Source organism: Gavialis gangeticus, unplaced genomic scaffold (assembly GCF_001723915.1).
Source record: "Gavialis gangeticus isolate Ggan-Ray unplaced genomic scaffold, GavGan_comp1, whole genome shotgun sequence".
Taxonomy (NCBI): Eukaryota; Metazoa; Chordata; order Crocodylia; family Gavialidae; genus Gavialis; species Gavialis gangeticus.
In genome coordinates, this window is record NW_017729018.1 from 7905763 (window position 1) to 7915864 (window position 10102).

Genomic DNA, 10102 nt, shown 5'->3' on the forward strand with positions numbered 1-10102 from the left:
GCGGAGGAGCGGGGCGGGGCGGAACAGGGGAGGGGCCTGCGCCATGGTGCTTGAAAGCCCCGCGCGCCCTGATCTGCGTCCCATTGGCCGAGCGGCGTCGGGCGAGGAGGGCGGCGCTGACGTGTGAAGCTTAGGCCGCCATTTTGAAGCGGGGGTTCCAGCGCCGGGGCGGAGCTGGGGGTTGCGGTGGAGGCAGCTGCGGGGCCGCCTTGAGGCGAGCTGGAAAGTGCGGGAGAGTGGACACGAGGGGAAGTCCCTCCCGAGTCCCCGGGAACGGCACGGGGCAGACCCTGCGGCACCGTCCCGTTGTGTGTACTGGTTTCTGCTCCGCCCGGGAGAGCACGCCACACCCCGCACACCCTGTGCCTGAGGAAGAGCGTCTGTGGCCGAAAACTGGCAACGAGCAGTGTTTCCAACCGTTTAGCCGGTCTAATAACAGAGATCCCATCTGCCCGAAAGCCTCGTCTCATCGCGCCAAATGCTTTTAAGGGGCGATACGACGATATTGGCGCGGAAGGCGTTATCCCAGGAGAGCGGCGTTTCCACCTTCCTGAGGCTCGAGGCAGCCCCCCACCCCCGCGGCCCGAGGCTTGGGCCTGGTCTGGACATGATCCTAGGATGGAAGGTGCGCTGTGTTATGTTGGCAATGCAGCAGCTGAGAGTAAAGTGCACTCCTTTGAACGCAGCTGGTGCCCCGGGAGAGGGGAGCACTTGTTTCCAATGCTTCCAGGGAATCCGGTTTCATTCTGCAACCAGAGATGAGGCTGGCTATAATAGGCATGTCTATTAAAAGTGGTTACTATCACTTGGCCATAAAAAGGCCCAGCCCCCTTTTAAATGAAACCACCCTCTTTAAATCTGACCTCTCTGAGCAGCAGGGGACCAGACCCTTTGTTAAATATTTACCTTTACTAACTATATATTTACTGGCAACTAATTTCACCAAGCATCTGAGGGTTCTCCTGTCAAAGCACTAGAAGCAGGTTGCACAGCTTGGTTCAAGGACTATTAATGGAATAAGTAGGGTGACCGTATGTCCTAGTTTGGCAGGGACGGTCCTGGATTTCGTAGGCTGTCCTGGTATCCTGGTTAAAATTGAATCAAAAGCCCCAGAATCGCAGGGGTGCGGGGCGCAGTCTGGCAGAGAGGCATGGCGTGCCAGGCAGGCAGGCACCGCTGCTGCTGCACAGGACCAAGGCAGGTGGACTGGAGCGGTGCCTAGCCCAGCTCACCTCCACCTCCAGACGCTGCTCAGGAGGAGCCAGGTTGGGCATGTGCGGACGGGGTAGTGCCTGCTCAGCAGTGCCGGCTTGCCTAGCACACCACGCTGCTCCGCCTTCTCACCAAACTGCGTCCCATGCCCCTGCCTGCCTGCCTTTGCCTCCAGCAGCACCACGAGGGGGCTGGGGGGAATGTGCCAAATTTCCTTACACATAATATAGTGACCCTAGGAATAAGGCATCATTTCTTTCTACTGTTTCACATGCAGCCTAGGTCAGCGGAGCCTGGAAACTCACAGATGCTGGACATTCACCTGCCTTTGTGAATGTAGCTTGCAGGATCCACCACTATAACTACCATTATTTGGTAAACAGAACAAGAGCTGACTGACTGGGCACAAAGGAGGTGTTCCTCTTATCTTTAGGCCTGGTCTCTCCAAAATACGCGTGGACTTTTACACGGTTCTGTTTATTCCGCGCGCAGAAGATTTCAGTGTCCAGGGCTAGAGCAGAAATGCGGGCCAGATCCCTAGCTGGTGTAAATTATGCAGCTACACTGAAGTCAAAGCTGCCGCTGGGCAACTCTTCCTGCTCAGAACAATGTTCCAATCAAGGCTCAACCCATTCTGGCAAAGGCCCACCAACTGATCTCCTTGCCTTTATGGTAATTTCTGTGAAGCGGGTCTAATTAGGCTATTGTGCACATGCTACCTACGCAAGAGCCTTCAGGTTATTTTTAAAACAAAGGGACTGATGCATTGTTAACCCTTCTATCGACAAGGCAAGTTGTAGGTTTACCTTGGTATGGATTTGAGCAATTGAGACGGCTGTTTTTGAAGCAGCACAGATTACAAAGCCCAGGATGAAGCATAAATCCTGGGTACAAAACAGTCTCAGCCATGGGGATCTGTCTATGGAAAAAAACCTTAGAGGAGATCAATTGAATTCAGAGTTCAGCTGTCTTTAGGAAATGCTGCAAAACTTTTCCCTTAGAAGAAGCCTCTGTAACTCAGTAATGACACTGATAATATTGATGTTCCTCTTCTGCCTTCTCAGCATCAACACTGTTTTTTAGGTAGGGCTTTGGGGTTCAGTTTTATTAATTTATTTTCTTCTATTGTTCAGCTTAGCAAGGACTGAAGGGTAAAAGAACGAAAGAGTTAATGAAGTCCACTAGGAACTTTGTATTGTTTTTGGTTTTACATGCAAGATGTTCAGATATTATATGTTGAGGAGCAGTAGGAGAAAACCTTACTGCCCTTGCTGCTATAGCTCTGACCCCCTGCACCTTCCAAGTGCAGATACAGGATATGCCAAGAGAAGGAATTTTTCCGCCAACCATCTCCCTGAAAGACAAAAACACTATTTGATGGCAAGGATGCATCCACACCAGGTTGTACCAGCACAGCCACAGCAGCAAAGGTGCGAAATTTTTTCATACCTGCAGGTGATATACAGCTACACCAGCTAAACTTCATAGGATAGATCCTGCGTAAGACAGACAAATATAGCTGGCTGGAGTAAAACCTCCTGCTTACATTCCCTCTGAGCAATAACATAAAGATAAAATCGCAACTTGCTTGTCAACACTCAGATTTTCTAGCATGTTAGCTATTTTCCTGTTAAAAGAGCAAAACAAAACCTTTTCCTCCTGGTAAAGACACAGTGCATCATAGCCAGGTCTCTGTTGCCTTGTCTACCCACGTGCAAAATGGACCCAAGCCATCATGACAGCACCTCACACCCAGTTATTGTCCAGACAAGGTGTGTACTCACAGAGACTCAGGCCCCTAATGTTCTGCTATCCGTGACTCTCAGAGCAATGAAGCCCTGTGCTAGGAACCCCAGTTGACAGACAGTATAAGAATGTATAGGAGAAAGTGTTTTTCTGAGAGGTGTTATGGTCTGGTGGATGCAAAATAAATCTGTTTCATCAGAAAGCTATCATTTCTTCCCAGATTGGCCAACAGTTTCCAGCATGGCCTAGAAAAAGACAAATAATTTCTCTGTGAAATCAAGGAAATTCCATTGGCACTTTCTCTCCAGTCCTCTGCCATCAAAAACTGTCACTAAATACCAGAAATTTGCAGGGAAACTTGATCCAGCAAAGTGCTCTCCATGGGGAGTGTGGCACTTGCACTGATTTAAGTGATCCAGGTCAGTCTCTACTGCAGTGGTTCTTAACCTTTTTTAGACTCAAGGCAGCCTCCTTAGACTCAAGTTCCCCCTCAAAATGCTAGTTCTTAGTTTTGACTTTTTTTTTTAACTAGAGAAACATAACAGAGCAATTCTTTTGCCACAAATAATTCAGAAAGACTACAACAGATCAGAATATTTGAACACACTGAATTCCTATTTGAAGTCTCTGGATTTATTTTGTGAATCATGTTTGCACACCTAATAGCGCTAACATTTTGTGACACTCTACAGCACCCTCGAAAGGTTCTTGTGGCATACCAGAGTGCGGTGGCATCCTGGTTGAGAATCACTGCTCCACTGCTTTCTACTTCGGTTGGCCTTGCACAATCAACACAGAGTGTGACCTGCAAACTATTCTGGCTAGCTTACCATCAAAGTGCACTACAGTTCCAACTACAGAGTCATTATCACTGCCAGCAAGTGACCCAGGAAGAATCTAGTCACCCTGCCCCATCCTGTCCCCTATCCCTCCCACAATGATACGAAAGACAATGAGAAAAAATGCAAACTGGAAAAGGCATCACAGCGTAAGGAGAGCAAACAAATGGAGGAAATGGGATAGTACACAGTGTAAAGGTCACTAAGACATGACGGGGTCCACGATCATTTCCAGATATAAGCAGGTGTGATTCTCGTTCACATCAAGGACTCTTTACAAGAGTTGGGTAGTGTAAAGGAACCTCAAAGATGGTGGAAATTTCCAAGTAGGTCTTGGAGTGATGTTGGGGTCAGCTCTGTAAGTATATGTCAGCCTGACTTTAGTGAAGCTGGCAGAGCTACACCAGTACACACCAGCTGAAAGTCAAAGGTAGGTCAGTCTATAACAGGGGCAGGCAAATATTTCAGGCGGAGGGCCGCTTACTGAGGTTTGGCAAGCCATCAAGGGCCACATGACAGGGAGCCAGGGGCAGATAAATATTAATTTTCTAAGTTTTTTAGCAGCCCCGCGGGCTGGATGGAATGGCCTGGCGGGCTGCATCTAGCCCGCGGGCCGCATTTTGCCCACCCTGGTCTATAATAATGTTGCCATTTCACAGTCTCATTCTCAAAAGCATATTAAAAACAATAAAAACCCTTAAGTTGATCACAAGCATTTTCTTTTAAACACCACTTGCCCTGGCCATAGCAGGTGCACGGTTCTTTTTAAAGAAGCTGACCCGTTTAGGGATACAGTCTATTTTCCTAACTAGACAGTGTGCATTGTCCTTTAAAATATGCTACATGGGCACATGTAGAAATGTCTTCGGTCCTAGAGTTTCTATCCCGTGTCAGTCACAGACATTCACCCTTTCAAACAAGAATTTTGATGATTTCAGGCAAAATGAGCTGGGGTCAAAGTTGAAGGTTGCTCGGCTTCCAGAATTCCAGCAAGCAGCACTATCTGCTTCTCTTTCCCAACTCTCATAGGGACAGACACAGCTTATTGACCCCAAACTATGTCTGAACTGGAAGATCCAGTTGCTACACGGTTGGTCCTTGACCCAGTTGCGACAGGGTTGAAATGGCCGAAACTTTAACCAGTTACAAGAACAGAGCCCTTCCTGTACGCCACACTATGTTGTAACTGAGTTAGAGAGCAAGTCTGTTGTAACCAGACACAGGGACAGTGGTGTCATGAGTGTGTCCTCTCACTGAGTTTCAGCTGAAGTACAGATGTCATCATTTGTGCCTAGGGGCAATGTCAAGAGAAAAGGGTGATGACCACAAGTATAGACAACACCCATGCTATTTCAAGGTTGACGTGGGCCCGAGCATTTACGAGTAGTATGGCCGGTTGGGAATTTTTCAATTAAAAAAAATAGTAGTAAATTGTTTCAGCTTTTGAAATGTGTCATTTGGAGATGTTTTAAATTTTTAAAAAGTAAATCATGGCTTCCTGAACCGGAGAGATTCTTCACTGTTTAAGCTAATTCAGAGCAATTAAAAACAGTCAAAATGGAAACAAAACAATTTGAGATGATCACGCCTAAATATTTCAATTTATTTTTTTTTATTCGCAAACATTTTTGAAGTTACAACTTTCTGCCCCAGTTCAGGACATGAAGCATTCCCCAAATCTTGAAAATTGTCATAGTCAGGAAAACGGTTTCCCACCTGCCTCCTTGGGTCAGACTTTCAAAAGAATTCAGTCCCAAGCCAGCCTGGTCACAAAGCCACCTCTGTTACAAGACCAGCAACCCCTCTGGACGGTAGTTTGTCACCCCCTACCCCCAGACAGTTACCCATCAGGAAATGGCTGTACTGCTTCCACAGTGAGCTGCCAGCAAACACAGTTCATAAACACCAAACTAGAAATGGGACAGTGTTTCCTAATTTGCTGCCGTATTTCTGGGTTTAGCCCGTTTCATAGCAGCACACTCAGGAGCACAGCACAGCCGTACATTTAAGGCTCATCTATGGCACAGAGCCTCTATCCAGACAGCTGTGCCAGCTTAGCAGTGCCAGCAGAACCCTCTGGACTAAAACTAGCATGGTCCCTGGCATGAGTCGCTCTTCCTAACCACCTCTCCAAATGACAACCCAAGCTAAAAAAGAGCTTTTCTGGTAGCACAGTCATCTATTACAGGAAAGTGCAGGGTTGCAGCTTTGCATATGTCAGCTGATTTTTTTCCCCAGGCCCAGCTAAAACATGCAGTGTAGATCATACCCTGTTTTCTGGGTGTGGCTGGCCTGGCTGTTGAGCTGTGCCAATATGTCTGTGGCTGTCTTGCAAGCAAAGAGGGAGTCATTTCAACCTATGATGTTAGGAATTTGTGTTCTGTACAGACTGGTATGTAAATGCTCCATTAAAACCTTAAATGCTAGTCATCAGTCTACCCCTGTTCACACCCGGCGATGTTATCTGCACCTAGACACACAAGCTGCGCTGATATCAGTTACCCTGATTTAGTTAAATCAGGCCAAAGTCATAAACTGCATCCAAGTAAACACTGCAGTATGAACAGGAGTCATTTGTGCTGCCTACAGGCCCCTTGCTCTCTGCAATTTTTGCTATGGACTGTGCAACACTTGCTTGTATCCAAGGAAATTGTTATGCCACTGTGTAAATCCATGGCGTGCCCACATCTTGAATACTGCGTGCGTCTGTGGTCCCCACGTCTCCAAAAGGATGTAGCGGAATTAGAAAAAGTACAGAGAAGGACAATAGAGATGATCAGGGGTATGGAGCAAATGCAGTACCAGGGGTGACTAAAAAGGCTAAGGCAGACAGGGTTCTTTGGGTAAATCTGATATCTTTGATTAGACCAACTAAATCACTGGAAAAATTCTATTTGAGTTGGTCTAATCAAAGATATCAGATTTGCCCAAAGAACCTTGTCTGCCTATGTCCTTAGACCAATATGGCTACAACCTACACTCCTAAAAAGGCTTCAGTTTGGAAAGCAAAAGGTGTAGGGGGGTATGGTAGGGTTTTGAAATAAGAATGTGTTGAATGTGTTCCTGGAGGGGTAGCTACCGGCATCCTGCAGTGGAGCTGGTTGCAAAAAGGGACCCACGTTTCAAACAAAATGTAAGTCGATAAACATTTTTTCATTAATTTGAAACCAGTTTTTTCACCTAAAGATCATGAAACTGTTTATAGAAAAAATGGAATTTCAAAGGACCCAGCATGTTTCCATACTTAGTTTCTGCCCAAACCCCATTTACTATCAACATTGTTTTCAATCGAAACATTTTAATCCATCCAGCTGAAAACACAGGACCAGAGGGACCATTCGGTCACTTGCCACATCCCTTAGAGAGAGAGAGGCGTGCCCTCTTGAGGTCGATTGGTATAATTGCAAATTAATTTGCATGATGCACTGCAAACCTGTCTTTTGTCCTCTGTTTTGTACTGTTATTTACAATTTTTTTTAAACTAGAAGCTGATCTTTGTCCTGAACGAGTGGTATGATCTGGCTTATGCAACAGATGCAGTAAACAAGGAAGAATTAATTCCAGTGACCGTCTTGACATAGCATGCCATAGAAAGCTCCCAATTAAAAACACCAACCCTATGATTACAAGTCAGTTCCAGGAAAGGAATTGCTTGGTCTCCAGAGTTCAGAGCTAAGGACAGTGCACTGGGTGTTAGGGAGGATTACAGGCAGGCAGGGTGCTACAGGATATGTCAGAGGACCTGATTTCCCTTTGCTTTGCATCACAAACATCTGCTCGCACTTGTGCACGGGGGGGAGATCAAATGCCATCGGATCCAAACAGAAGGGCTTTCCATCTGCTTTGCAGCGGCATAAATATTCACACAAAATGCAAAGCACCAGAGAACCATGCTTTGGAACTGAAGTGATCAGATGCCCTGTTTTATTAGGACAGCCCGAGTTTTCCAGGGACATTTTCAAGAGCACCCTAGAGAGTCCCATTTGAAGTGATTTAGGCTCTTAATTGACTTAGATCCTTTTGAAAGCTAAAACCATAAAGCCCAATGGCCCAGGAATCTTTTTGCGATACCTGAACGAACCCATTTGTTCATGGGACAAAACATTTCAGGTTTTTCACAAGCAGAAGTACCATACTTTCTTGCATACAACATACTCCTAAATAAAACACGAGCCTTGTTTTTGGAAGGCAGAATATAGGCGCGGGGCGGGGAGATTTTTTCAGTCATGGCTGACTGTGCACATTATATTTGAGAAAATGTGGAACTTGCTCCCGGTACGAGGCTTTAAACTAGTAGGGTATATTTTTCATCCTGGAACAAACAGTCCAGCTGCGGAAGCATTCAGCACAATGAACAGCATTGTACGGCGAAGAGGAAATTGAGCTGTTCTTTTTTCCCCCAGATCAAGCAGAAATTACCTTTGCTCATTCTTTCACTCCAAATATGAATTTTCTGGGTAAAATCCTCCTTGGAGAAATATGCCTATATTGCTATTGAGTCAGAAGCTGGCAGTAATGACACCAGCAGATACCTTTTCTTAAAAAAAAGTATATTTTATGTTTTATGTGATCATTCTGGGAGCCTGAAAAATACCACCACAAAAATGTCCCAGGTTTGGGTTTTGACAATAAAAAAAACCATTTTACCTGACACTCTAGCGTAAATAATTCTTCCCAACTCACTTCCCAGGCCTCTGAGCTATTCCTCTCGTGTCCTTGTTTCCATAGCCAGCTATGTACCTTGGGGTTTGTCTCTACCAGTGGTTCTCAACCCTTTTAGACTCAAGGTACCCATTGGAAAAGGCCAGCCGTATTCTCACACATTTTTTTACTAGAAAAATACCTGAACAATTCTCCTCTTGCAAAATAATCCAAAAGACATCCACAGATGTCAGAATGCCTTTAACATATGGATTATTTGAAATCTCTGGCGGCGTCCAGGAAAGCGCGGATGTGCGGTACATGGCACTTCAGACCTGGGAGCTTATTTCCATAAAGGAAACGACACAATTTCTTCTTAGGTAAGTCACCTTTATCCCCATCTAACCATATCTATGCAAGGGATGGCACCACTGTAAATGTTTTGGCAAAAAAAAAAATCATACCTGAACTAAGATATATTATACCGGCACAACATGTGTGTGTGTAAACCAGATCTTGGAAACAAACCAGTTTTGTTCCTTTGAAGCTAAAAGTCCAATAATGAGAAACTTGGATGAACTTCTTTTTCTAAATGAAAACCTTTGCTGACGTGTTCTCTAAGTGGCCCAATGGCACGTGAAAGCAACTGTACTGTTGGGACGCTCCATTAGTGGAAACTACATGCCCTCGCACAACTTAGGCTGCCATGCATTTATCTAACAAGAAAGGTCGTTTTAAAGCGCTCCACTGACAGGCAGTAGGGCAACCTCTGTCGTCATCTCTGGCCAGCTGAAAAGCCAGATGGCAACTGAAAACTGCCAGAAGTGATCCTGTCAGGCCAACTTCTCCGCAGAGGAAAGGAAAAGGGAGTCTTTGAAGCTCAGTAGGTAACCCTGACTTGAAAGTAAATCGCTGCTAAGCCGTGGATGGAGGCTTAAGCTAGAACACAGGCCTGCTGGAAGGTACAACCTTTCATTGCACAGGCTTTACCAACCAGGGGTTAAAGTAACAGAGGTGCAATGTCCAGACACAAGCACAGCTCTAGGCTATTTATAACATGTCTGTGGATGGAGTTACGTATTGCATAAATCCCTGACCCTCATAACTGTACAGGATGTTGTTTGCTCAACTAAAATTCACAGCAACCTCTGGGGTACAGTGCAGATCCTCCTGATGCTGCCACTCGGACTGCATGAGTGTAGTTGAGTAATACTGTTGTCCATGAGTAGAAGGCAGTAATTCCTATGCCCAAGATGAGTGGTCGTTCTTTAAGGAGACGATACTCAGGGCCCAAGAGGTGACCATCCCAACAAGAAGCAAGGGGAGCAAGAGTGCCCAAAAGCTCCCCTGGCTCACCAAGGGCATCCGGGAATGCCTGATTGCCAAAAAGGCGGCGTACACGCGGTGGAAGTGGGGTGCTATCTCCAAAGAGGAGTATGCCTCCTCTGCTCAGGCCTGTAGGGGGGCTGTCAGGAAAGCTAAGGTGGACATAGAGCTAGGACTAGCATCCAAGATCAAAGATAATAAAAAGTCCTTTTTCAAATATATAGGGAGGTTGAAGAAAGAACCGGGAAACTTGGAGCCCCTGCAAGATCCTCTGGGCAACCTGGTGGTTGCGCCAGAGGAGAAAGCAGACCTCTTTAACAAATTCTTCACCTCCGTTT